The sequence below is a fragment of the Ambystoma mexicanum genome, chromosome 11 (assembly GCF_040938575.1).
Source record: "Ambystoma mexicanum isolate Mex_15411 chromosome 11, UKY_AmexF1_1, whole genome shotgun sequence".
In the NCBI taxonomy this organism is placed as follows: Eukaryota; Metazoa; Chordata; class Amphibia; order Caudata; family Ambystomatidae; genus Ambystoma; species Ambystoma mexicanum.
Window position 1 is genome coordinate 1,231,261,954 of NC_090934.1, and position 12,693 is coordinate 1,231,274,646.

The following is a 12,693-nucleotide window of genomic DNA, read 5'->3' on the forward strand; positions in this document are numbered from 1 at the left end:
TGCAGGGGGACAACCCATAGTACGCCAGGGTGCTGGATGGTGGGGATAAGGTAGGTGCAAAGGTTAGTATTTAGTGCTGGTTTTTGTTTTCGTGGGGCGTGTTTTGAGCATTCCAGGCGCAACGCGATTTTCTTTGCACCTCGGGGTACTTTGCAATTAGAAATCCATGAATACGTGGATCTTGCAAAAAAACATTTGCGTGCAAGTAGGTGCAAAGATGTTTTACGCTCTAAGTACTTTATGGGTGCTTTTTCTATGAATCAGGCCCCAAGTGTCTAAAGGTACACACTAGAGGGGGCTGCCTGTGGTAGTTAGTAGCTGCAATATATTTAAATGCAAATTCAATCAGTTGTGATAAAGAACATTAATGGACAACATTCTTTTTTACCATATAATGTTCTGACGTGCAAGGTACAAACATGCACTCAATTTTAGTGATTTTTTGTAGTTCAGCTTTTCTTATTGCTGAAGTTATTTTTTTATTATTATTGTTAAATTTCTGAAAACAGCAATCTGTCTGTGGTCAAAAATAAACCTTAATACATTTGACAAGAGGGTGGCATAGCTTGTTCCCTCTACACAGTGTCTAGATTACATGGTAGCATAAACAGAGAGATAGGGCCACAAAAAGCATTACTTCATGCACGAAAGCAAATTAGTGCAAGGCAATGCAACATATGACAAAAAATGCAAGCATGCAAACACTAACATGGAATGTCTCATACTACATGTCAGTATCCTATGCATTCTCTAAAACCTTATTCAATTTCAACATCCTAGGAGAGCATAACTAATAAAGCTTCTCTAGGAGAAAAGACCTTGGAGAGGTCTACCAGAGCCAGGCTAAAGGGTGACCTTGTAGTAGGTCGACGTCAGGAGAATGAATCATAGTCCAAAGTTCAAAAGAGGGGTGGAGCGTAAGGGCACCAAATGGTGCTGGAGTCCACAGACGTTTCGGCTTTATAAGTTTGACAGCCTTCTTCTGAAGCCAAGTCGTGGTCTCCCCATCAAGTTGTGCTTTGTTCAGACGACAATTCGTTTATGCATCAATGTGCCTTGTAACACACACCGACCTCCACCGGTTCACTACTCTATTCGGTCCTGTGCCCCCTACCGCCGGCTACGCTTCCCTACTCTTCCAATACTAACAATCGATTCCATTCTGTCTAAAGTGCAGACTGGGATCATATCCCATTTTACAGAAAGTGTGTGATCCTGGACAAATAATTTTATTTAACTGTGCTACATCTTCTAGAATTGGGATGCCAGGTATAGGTTTCCTGTTATGTGGGAGGCAGGGTAACAGCATCTCAGTCATGGATTTGTATTATGGGTTTGTATTGTGGGGTGTATGGAGGTGGATGTCAGGTATTTTGTTGTTGTTGTTGTAGGGTTTGAGGAGGCAGGATGACAGGGATGGATTTTGTGTTTGAGGTTTGGGAGGTAGAGGGCAAAGTATGCATATTTTGCTGGCTCGGCTCGCAATTGGCTCTTAGAGCCAAGCCAGGCCCAATGGCTCGTCTCTGGCTCTGTGCTCCCCATGAATTCCTTGGCTCTCGAGCATCCAATAGCCATCAGTGAATAGGTAAAACATGAACCCCTAATGGCAGGCCCTCCACACCCCAGGCTTTCAAGCATGCACTTTAAGTGCTGGCTTATTGCACACCGTGTTGCCAATGACCCACAATGTTTTTTATCTCACTCCTCCTCATATGTTCTCATGCACAACTCTGCCACCACTCCCAATTCGGGGCTGAGCTGTGACTCCACAAACTCAGTGCCAATACTTTCCAGTCATGCGCTGTGCCTACTTCATGGAAAACACGTCAAAATAATGCAATACGCATATGAATAATAAATGCCAAACTCAGAGAAATTTGATTTGAGGCTGACAGTCCTCACAATAGTTGTCACTCTGGATAATGACATTTGTACAGTACATTCTATACGTTTCTAGTTTCCAAAGTGCGTCACAGATAAATTGCACTTTTGCATTGAACTTTATTTTAAAACTTAACAATATTTTCTTCCCTCAGAACGATAAACGCCTGACAGCTGGTACTTAATTGTCACTCTTTCTCCGAAGAAAGAAAGCACAATTGTGTGCCTCCCAAAGTTAAAATAATCAAGTTTGCTCTTTTATTTCAAAAGCCGAAGAATGTTTTCTGCACAGTCTGATGATTAGCAATCAAAGGTGTGTTATTTTCTACTGCTCCTGGAATGGACACATGAATAATATCAGGTGTTTATATAGCGCTATATAGCGCTTCATGGCATAGTCTTCCCACTTCTAAGAGCTGAAATAAAGCTTGTATGGATTTCTGCAGGCACATAAATGGTTCTCATGCTATCACCATCACAGTAAGGCTGATCTTCATCGTCCTTACAAATCTAAAGAAGTTAAGACCGTTAATTGGTTGGGCTGGAAGGATAGTTCATGGGTTGAGAGGTGGAGGCTGCAGAAATCAACAATGCAGCCCATGCGCCCTCTATCTGAGAGAAGTTGACTTTTGGACAAGATTAATATGGATTGAATCTCTTTTCTAGAGAAGGAATCGCTCTCGAAAGCAGTGCAGGCAGTGCATGCAATTGTTGTCATTTGCAGTGGGAAGTCTAAAATGGTGGCGGAAGCGCCTTTATGCCTCTTCTTCATGATATGATATGATATTTTATTTATATGGCGCTGGTACACAAGTGTGTCAGAGCGCGACAAGGCAAGGGAGGGGAACAAAGGAGCACGAAACAACGATCTTGCTAGGCCCAGTGACATTGAGAACACGCAAGTGCATGGGAGAGCGGGAGGGGATGAGGGGGGAGAAGTGGAAAGTGCGGAGCAGGCGAGAAACAATAAATAATAATGAATAAATAATAAATGCAATAAAAGTGGAAGTGCAGCCAGCAAGTGCTGGGTTTAAGGCAGCATATAGGTTATGTCTGAAAAGTACAGAAAGAGAAGAAAGTGGGTGGGGGACAGTAGGAGTACAGATACAGACCCCAGTGCAAAGAGTGGCCCAGAGGCAGTGCAGGAGGGTGGCAGGGTGAGCAGGTACCTAGGCCAGGAGGACAGAGGGTGGCCAGATCCATTATGCACGCCATGAACTCCACTTTGCAAAATGTGTCTACGTCACCTGTATTTATGCATGGCACGCAGTTTTTTACAATGGAATCCACCTGATTTTTGATGTTGCAGAAAGCTGGAAGATTCCATAGGAGTCCTCTGGGTTTTACACCACCATGAATATGCTGTGCGGGCATTAAACCAAGTGGTTTTTGAGGACAGAGGGGAGCAGTGAGGCGGAAAAGTAACTCCTGTTCCCCCACCCTCCTTTGCCTTCAAAAAATTCCCCGGAGCGTAGATGAAGGGGTTAAGACAGGAATACCACCTTTAGCCTTGCCTTTGGCATCTTTATTTAGGTTCCGGAGACAGCCCGTATTCATTAGCAAAGAGGAAAGTCGCATAACGCATAGGACACAGTAGAAATAATGTGCTGTCTGGTTCGCAGCTGCATCTTAATCCTGCACTTGATCTAGACCAAATATTTTTCTTTCCTATATCTTTCATTCCTAGAAGTCAAACCCCACATATAGGGGGCGCTGTGGAGAAGTTGAGCGCAGTAAACTTCCCAGGAGGGAGTTCCAACTACTTGAGCTTAACATTGTGGTTTGCAACATACTGTGGCTGCGTGGGCCATGGGTGACCCCAGGATTCCTAGCTCCAAATTAGTGGTCTGGGGCCAATGGGGAAATTCAAAGGAAAAGGAACGAAAGCTCCGATGCATTAAAAGAGGAGCCAAAGATTCATGAGGGGATGACGGCGTGCTCCTCATGAAGTTGGGCGCTGGCCCCAAGTCCTGGTTAGGAGGAGCAGATGCCTTGCCAGTGTGAGGGGGGGATACGGCATAATCATCTCCATGTTATCTGGATCAGCCCCACTTACTTGTTGCGAGTTCCCGGAAGGAGCCGTTTCTTCACAATCTGGCCTTTCGGGGAACTACGCATTTGTTATCTGCACCAGGGGCGTTGCTAGGGGGGGGGCTAAGGGGGCTATAGCCCCTGATCTTTTGGTTGTAGCCCCGGATAGAATCTCAGGAGCTACAGCCAAAAGACTAGCTAGCCCCCAGTCCCAACAGTTCCGACATCAGCTTAGCCCCGGGTCTTTTCCAGACCTAGCAACTCCCCTGATCTGCACATAGAGGAAGTGGGCTGGACATAGTGGCGCCCCGGACTCTGAAGTGAGGAGGAGGTTTGGAGTGGGGTAGTGTTGTATGTCTATGTGTTGGTGTGTGTGGGTGTGTGTGTGTGTTTTGCGTGTGGCATACCAGGGTCGGGAACGCGGGAGCGGGTTCGGGGACGAAGTGGGTGGAGTATGTGATCTACATCTGGGCCTGGGTGAGGGGTGGGTGGACGAACCAGGGTTTTCAGGGGCGTCCCCCACATCAGGCAGGAGGGTGGGGAAGGGAAGCAAAAAGGGAACAATGTTTCCCTGCAGCACTAAAACCGGGCCCAGGCAACCAGGCTTTGATGAATACGGCCTGCGGGAAAGCAACGTACATCCTGCTATCTACGTATGGGGTGCTGTAAGCATCCATTCTAGCAAAAGATGCACTGAAAGAGCCGGCAGCAGAGTGGATCAAAGCAGCATTATTTGCATGAAAAGCTCAACAAATTAGAAAACAAAGGGTTCCCAGCATTGGGAACTCCCGTCCCCTGCACACTATGTGTGGCCAAAAAAGCCAAATGGTACTGCAGAAATTCCAAAAATAATAACTATACATATGTAAATGTTGATAATAATTGATAAACAATCACCCAATAGATATAATGAGACACGCATTTACATTTTCAATTTAATGTCATACAACTTATGTTTAAATTCTCTAACAATAAAACAGCTGAATGCAATGCGTTTTGAGAAATAATTCTCTTCTTCAGGTGTGTTGAAAATGTACAAATTCTGAAAGTAGTCATAAAGAGCCCCTTAGAGACAATGGGCCACATTACGAGATTCACTGTAAAAAAAGGCCATTACCGGCATGTCGGTAATAACGCGTCCAAGAAGCCTTGATGCTGCAAATGGCAGCCGATTACGAGAGTGCGTGCACCGCGTGCTGGCATGCCGGTAACGTCCGTACCGCCATGCCGCTAACAACCCTCAAACCCCCAATAGCGGCATCATGCAATGCGCTGATGCTGCCTCCGCCTCTGACCACCCCTAAACAACGGACCCGGTAATACCATTAGTGGTATTACCGGGTCCGTTAATACCGGACCCGGAAGTAACGTCATCGCGCCGGAACGGGAAATGCACCAGCGGCCATCTTAAAAACACAATCCATTGCAATCCTCCAAACACAGGACCTGTACTGACTGCAGAGCACACACAATCTGTATAAAATGGCAAAAGCTACCAGGAAAGGCGCCCGACGGCAGCGCAAGAAGCGATTTTCAGATGATGAGCTCAACATGTTGGCGGACACATTGGTTTGCATGCGGATGAAGTGTTTGCTGCAGACCTGAGGTGTCCCGCCCAAATCCGCAAGAAGGAAATATGGGAGGAAGTGCCCAGGAAGGTCAGTGCGGTCGGCACCACCGCCCGTGCTGTCAAAGATGTAAAGAAGCTGTGGGATGATCTACGCCTCCGCGTCAAAAATATATTGTCGGCCACCCGCAGTCAGGGGCTGGCAACAGGCGGCGACGACCACTCTCCCACCAAACTCACCAGTTGGGAAGAGACATGCAGCATGAGCATCATCATGGAGGGAATCGAAGGATTCAGAGATGTTGAGTTGGGAGTACCATCATCGGCAGATGAAGGTGAGTGTCCCCACAAACCATAGATAACCAAAGCATGATGTAGGCCAACTAATGTGATAGTGAAGTAAGACAATGCATGACCTATCATACACACATGGACATACCACTGTTCTGATGGTGGCCCAAGCACTGTCACATTAACATACATGCTTCATGCCAATTCCATACCCAATAGACACCCTACACACAGCAAAACTGCATGTGTCACACAGCACGCAAACCACAACACAAAAGTAGGCCCCACAGCAGACACCACCACAAAAATGTGAGAACCCGACATATGCCAATATAACCCCACCCTATTGCAAGCACTCTGTCCGCCACAACTACAAGAATGCAATGCATAACATAGGAATAACTGCACTAAAACCAATGTATGCTTGATGCACGTACTACCATCACTAATGTCCTGCCTCGCTTGCTCCCCCACAGGCACGGATGCTGACAGTGATGGACAGGTTGCAGTCTCACAGGTCAGGACACTTGTTACAAAATCCAGACCCAGGGATGATGGCACCAGGGCATCAACATCGAGAGCCATTCCAAAGCACCACCATCAACACAGGCCAAGCTACAGGACAGTCAAACAGCAGGGGAGACACCACATGAGGAAGCTGCAACACAGGACGTGTCCACTGTAGTGGAAGCAGAGGCAGACAGGACACAGTCGGCCGCCACCAGCTCCATCGGGGAGGCAGCTGCCTCAGCGCCCCATAGTGATACCGAGGGAGAGTGCCACGGTGAGGACCACTCACACGGGGATGACAACCTGTATGGGGATGGTGCACATACACCAAGCCCCCAGGCCACCCCCAGCACACCACACAGGGCACCACAGACAGAACCCCAGAAGGCACCCCTCAGCACCAGCCCGGAGGACAAGGGAGTCGAGGGGTTTGGTCCCCATCAGAGGACAGCCCTGCATTGGGCCCCCCCTGGAAGTGCCACATCCACCTCCACAGCCATTCATGACATTGAGGGACGCATGACGCGAATGGAGGGGCGCCAGGAGCAGATGACAAAGCTTGTTAGGCAGTATGTGGCAGAGGGTGAGTTGACCCGGCACCAATTCCCTGAGAACACTGCGTCAATCATAGAGGCCATGAACAGGAACACACAGCTGATCAATGAGGGGTTAGCAGCAGTAACCTAGGTCTTGGGCAGTATTGCAGATAACTATGAGCAGTGGCGTCCTGCACCAACAGAATCACAACAATGCACATCCACATCATCTGGCACACCAGCCAGCTCGACGACCCAAACCAGCCCTGTGAGGATGTCCAGGGATGGCACACAGCACTCAGAAATACAGCCCCCGGATCCAAAGAGGGGCTGCCAGTAGCAGGAGCACCCAGCATGTGCTGACTCCATTTGCAGACAAAAACATTTATTGAACATCATGTGTGGGGAGTTTGAGGGGAGGGGGGAGGGTGTGTGTCAGTGTGTTGGGGGGAGGAAGGAGGGAGGAGAGGGTGTGTGGGGGTGTCGGAGGGAAGGGGGCAGGGGGCAGGGGGTGGCTGGTGGTGTTGGGGGAGGGAGTGTGTGGTGGTGTTGAGGGGGAGGGGGTGTGAGGGAGGTGGAGGGTCATTTGAAATTCATTTTTACAGTTAAATACACCCGTTGTGTGCAAAAAAATATCATGAGTGGACATTTGGTTTCTTTGGCGTGTGTTTATTCAATGCATGACAGTGCAGAGTGGCCATCTACCCCCAGACCATGTGTCCATATGCACACAATCCCAGTGCCCAGAGTACAACATCCATTGAACCCTCTGCATCCCAGTGGTTCAGAAAAATTGTCTATCACTGATTGGCGCACAGAATGTCCATCTCATCCATTGCAACCTGGCTGATGTGCTACATCTTCTCCCTCCTCATCCTCATCCTCGCCCCGGCTTGTTGGTCAATGTCAGGTGGCAGAGGTACGTTCCGCCGGATGCACATGTTGTGCAGCAAGGCACAGACCATGATGATCTTCCCCACCTTCTCAGGCCCGTAAAGGAGTGTGCCACCAGACCTGTTGATGCAGCAGAACCGTGCCTTCAACAGGCCAAAGGTCTGCCCGATCACAACACGGGTACGGGTATGAGCCTGATTGAAGTCCTCTTCGTGCCTGTTCTGCAGGTTCCTGACAGGAGTGAGGAGCCACGGCTTCAAGGGATAGCCAGCATCATCTGCATGGGAGCATAATAAGATATGCGTGCGGTTATTTCTTATATGACACCTGTACTTAGCCTGTTCATTGTTCATGTTGGTACGCCGGGTATCTCCGATGGCACCCATTGTCTACACATATGCGCAACTATCTGGCCTGTTCAAGACGTGGCCAAAAAATGGTGGAGGGCATGTGTCACATACAGGACTGAGGGGCCTTCACATCGGACTCAACACACTATCAGATGGAGTGATAGGGAACATGATGTAGTCACCTGTGAGGGATGCGGGGCAGGTGATGTGACTAAATGCATGTTTGCCAATGTGTTGTGCTTTAGGCTGATGTCCGCCATGTCACATGTACTTTGCACTCTCATGCCTGCAGCTATTTGATGATGACATGCACATGTCCCTGGATGTCTGCCCTCATGTTTATATGCCACAATTTGTTATGTGCTATGGTCCACAGGTGTGGGTTGCGTTATCCAGATGATGCAGGGTGTCCACTTGCATGCTGATACTCATGTACTGTGGATTCCTACCACTGAACTTTCACTCATATAGGTGATGTTGAGTACTTTGTAGGTATGTTAACTAGCAGAATTAGCACGTGTTTGATCATGACTTGTCATTCATCGGTTCATTTTCCCATATTGGCATGCAGAGCTACTGTGGTATAGGGCCAGTGATAATCAGTGTATTCCCTGGGTGGGATTTATTCGTGCGCACTAATGGATGCATGACCTGTGTGGTGCTTTGGTGCGGTCATGTGCATTACACTTACTCACTGCATGTTCCTGAATTGTGTTGCAGAGCGTACGGTCTGATGATGTGCAGCTTAATTTTCAGACAAGGGGTTGAGAATGTAAGTTTGGTAAAAAAGTATCAGGGATTATCGGACATGTGTAATAAACTTCATACTTCAGCACGCAATGTAGTGTTCTAAAGAAAATTCCATTGCAGTGTTCTTTCTAGTACACGAACCTACTCATACAGAAACATAGTTAATGGCTGCAGCATACACCACAGAGGTGCTATATTTCTACTTTCCAAAGTTGGACTATAAAATGATGAATGCCTCTGTACCAGACTTTACTGGTCTATGAAACATGTACTCAGTTGTTAATAATGCATCACTCAATACATATTTATAGTAATACACACAAAACATAAATACACTGCAATGCATACAAATATGGGGCTTATGTATAGAGTGTAAAGTAAGCATACAAGAGGCAGTAGCAACTGTGTATAATGTACATGATTGTAGTCATGTACAAAAATGATTGCTGTGCTTCAGGCCTGCTTCTTCCCCTATATATGTACATAATAAGATGCGATTAAATTCTAAGGAAAGTAGTGTAAGAACATGTGAAAATAGCAATATCTATAAATGTAATACCTTTTCAAAGGTAACTTTCTGACTGTCAGTAAATACACCTACCTAGCCTAGATATGACAGTGAACAAAAACGAAGGGGCTACACATGTGATGTCATCAATGACATTTGTGATGTCATCTTTCTTGTCCTGGGTGTTAGTGTTAGCAGTGCACAGTGGTGCGGGCAGTTATGGTTGCTTAGCTTACCTTAATGGGGGAATGTGCAGTGTTTTTTGGTTTCACTGTGAAGTATAACATCCCTTTAACAAAGTTCTTTTACTGAATGTACATATATATATATATATATATATGGCAGTCAACGAAAACAAATAGGCTAAATGTGTGATGTTGTCAGTGATTGACATTTCAGAGGACAGCTTTCATGTTCTTGGTGTTAGTGTTAGCATTGCAAAGTGGCAATGGCAAGTTAAGGGGCTCAGTCTGCCATAACTGGCGAATTTCAGGGTTTTTTTTTTCGTTTTTAATTTGAACCACAATGGGGAGGGCGAACATTTTTCTTTAGTGAAGTGCACAGGTTTTTCGTAGGGCAACTTAACCATAACGTCCCCTCAACAAAGTTTTTTTGTAGTGAATTTTACAGGTTTTTGGGAGGGCAACGTAAACCATAACCTCCCTGTAACAAACTTTTTTTAACTGAATGCCAAAGGTTTTTAGTAGTATAAATGCATCATAGTATTACTTTAAGAAACATTTTCGACTACATTTATCAGGGTTCCAATAGTAACACGTAAGCATACGACTGTAAAGGAACATTTGAAGTAACTGCCCACTTTTCAAAGAATTCCACATTGTCATATGCTGATGTATATCACGGGGGCGTGTTCGAACAGTCATACACACTTCACAATGACGTGTATTGTACTGGTATTGTTGTAAGAACTTCTACATTTTCTAAAACTTCTAAATTCTAAATTTTCAAATTTTCGGCCACAGAACTCCACAATGCAAGTGTGCAACACAATATAAGCAAGAGTGCATACCAACGTTTCTGGATCATTCACCCCCATTCCTCCCCAAAGAGTGGGGGATGAATGCCATTGGCAATCGAGATTTTACAGCAGTAATTTGTCGTACCAAGAAAGAGGATTTTTTTGTCTTCAACCGGAACGCCTCTGGCGTTCCCAGCTGAAGAAAACAAATCCTATTTCAAGATGGCCACCATACAAAGGGAAGACGGGCTTTGGATTGAAAGCCTTCTTCGCTTTCCATTGCAGGCTGCAGAAAGCAAAAAAGAAACTCTGTTACCGTCATGGCAGCACCACATTTGTGTTCCTTGATAAGTATGTGGTTATGAGCAAGACTTTTACCAGAAAGGCAGTCCCTGGTGGACATGGCGACCTGAATGCAATGTTTTCTACCTTGCAGTAAAGGCCAGTAGCCATATCCCCGACATTGTGGGCACTACGCATACATAGAGGCTACCCCTCAGAGTCAGAAGCTGTACCGTTAAATATGAAAAGAGTATCACATGCACAACACAAAGCTTTTCAGTCGTTGTCAATGAGCTTTACATACATGTGTTGTACATGTACTCATTTATTTCCTGTAAAAATGTGTGTAAAAATCGCAAAGGAGTAGTGTACTTACTTTGACATAAAATGCCAAACAAACTCTGTGATGCCAAGCGCAATGACGTCAGAAATACTGGATGCAACACCATTACCACTCACCTTTCGACACAAAATTTTGTAAGTGACACAGGTGGAAAGGTGTGAAGATATGTGTATTGGGAGGGTGTAACCATATATTATTGTACAAACATTTCTGTGCATAGGGCATCTGGGCTGACGGTGACAGAAATTGGCATGATGGCACTAATGCATATGAGATGGGCCAGACCCTCCCGTAGCCAATGCAAGTGGTATGGAGTACCTTTCTCCATAACGTTCCTTGGCAGCTTAAGCAAATGCGTCCATATGGACGTATGTGCCATGATGTAGCACCTACAAAAGAACACATTACGACCTGCAACATAGCATGCCACATTGTGCAAACAGAGAGTACATTTGTAAAGAAAAGACTAACATTTAAAAATGTGCCGAGTAGTTTTATTTCACAATAAAGTGAACGAAATCATCGCCCTATGCAAGTAGTAAAGTAGTTTTGTTTCACAATGAACTGTGCGAAAAGATGGCACTATTCACTTTTCCATAGAAGTATTAAGTTTGTCTCTTTGGTCGACAATGACAATGTTAAAGGTCACGTTGTTTTTTCCACACACAGAAAGTAAGCGTTGCCGCCACAATAGTCGTTTTCCTCCCACATTGATGTGCAAGACGACGTCAACCGCTGTGATCTGCAGCACCAGAAAGGATGGAATGTTACTTCTTATAGCGACATCAACGTAAGGACACAAATGGCCCACACGATCATCCCAGTGAATTATGATGCTGAGACAGCTGGTTATAAACAGTTGTATTTGACGGTTAAAAATCCTGTCACTTGGCATCTGTAATCCGTGACAATCACAATAGGGAAGAAAGTATCTGAGGAGGAAATGTGAAGAAAAGATGTATCAATACACAACCTTTGGATAAACCACAGTTGTACTACATAACATTTTCAGTAAAAAATGTATTCAATAGGAGGAAATGTAGTGGGACCCTAGGGACGGCGACAATGTGCAATGTCCATAATTGGAAAAATAAATCGAACGGCACAGAAAGCTGGAACGTCGTTATTAATAATACAATTTTTCTTTGGAAGTAGCTGCGCGGTGGAAGGGCAAATAAAACGTCTATCACTGCACAACCTCTGCACAAAATAAAATTGTAACACATACCTTCCTTATTAAATATTATTTTAATTTGGGGAAATGTAGTGGCACCCTACAAACGGCAACAATGTGCAATGTCCATAATAGGGGAAAAAATTGCAATGGCACATAAAACTTGTAAAACATTAGGGAACATATTTTTTTTTACAAACTAAAACATAACGTCAATTCGGAATGTATGCGGCAAAAATACACTTATATGATGTGGAGCACCACCATTGCATTCGCTGTAGTCAGACACTAGTGTATCTGGAAGACTGCCTGTTCGGGAAGTAATTTTTCATGGTCGGTGCAAACAGTTTTGAAGCATAACCTTACCAAACAATATGTTTTTCAAACTGTTACTCCCTACATTCTTTCTACTCTTTCCCTGTACCTCAAGGTTAAAAAACAAGGGACCCTTATGGGTGTCGACAAATATGCGGCCGTACTGAGCTCGTGTTGAAAAGAGAAAACGCAGTGGCCTTCACTCCGAATGCAAATACATTCTCATTTTGAAACAACATATCAGCGTCTATTTATGAGAACCGCTACTAGCATACACGTGCA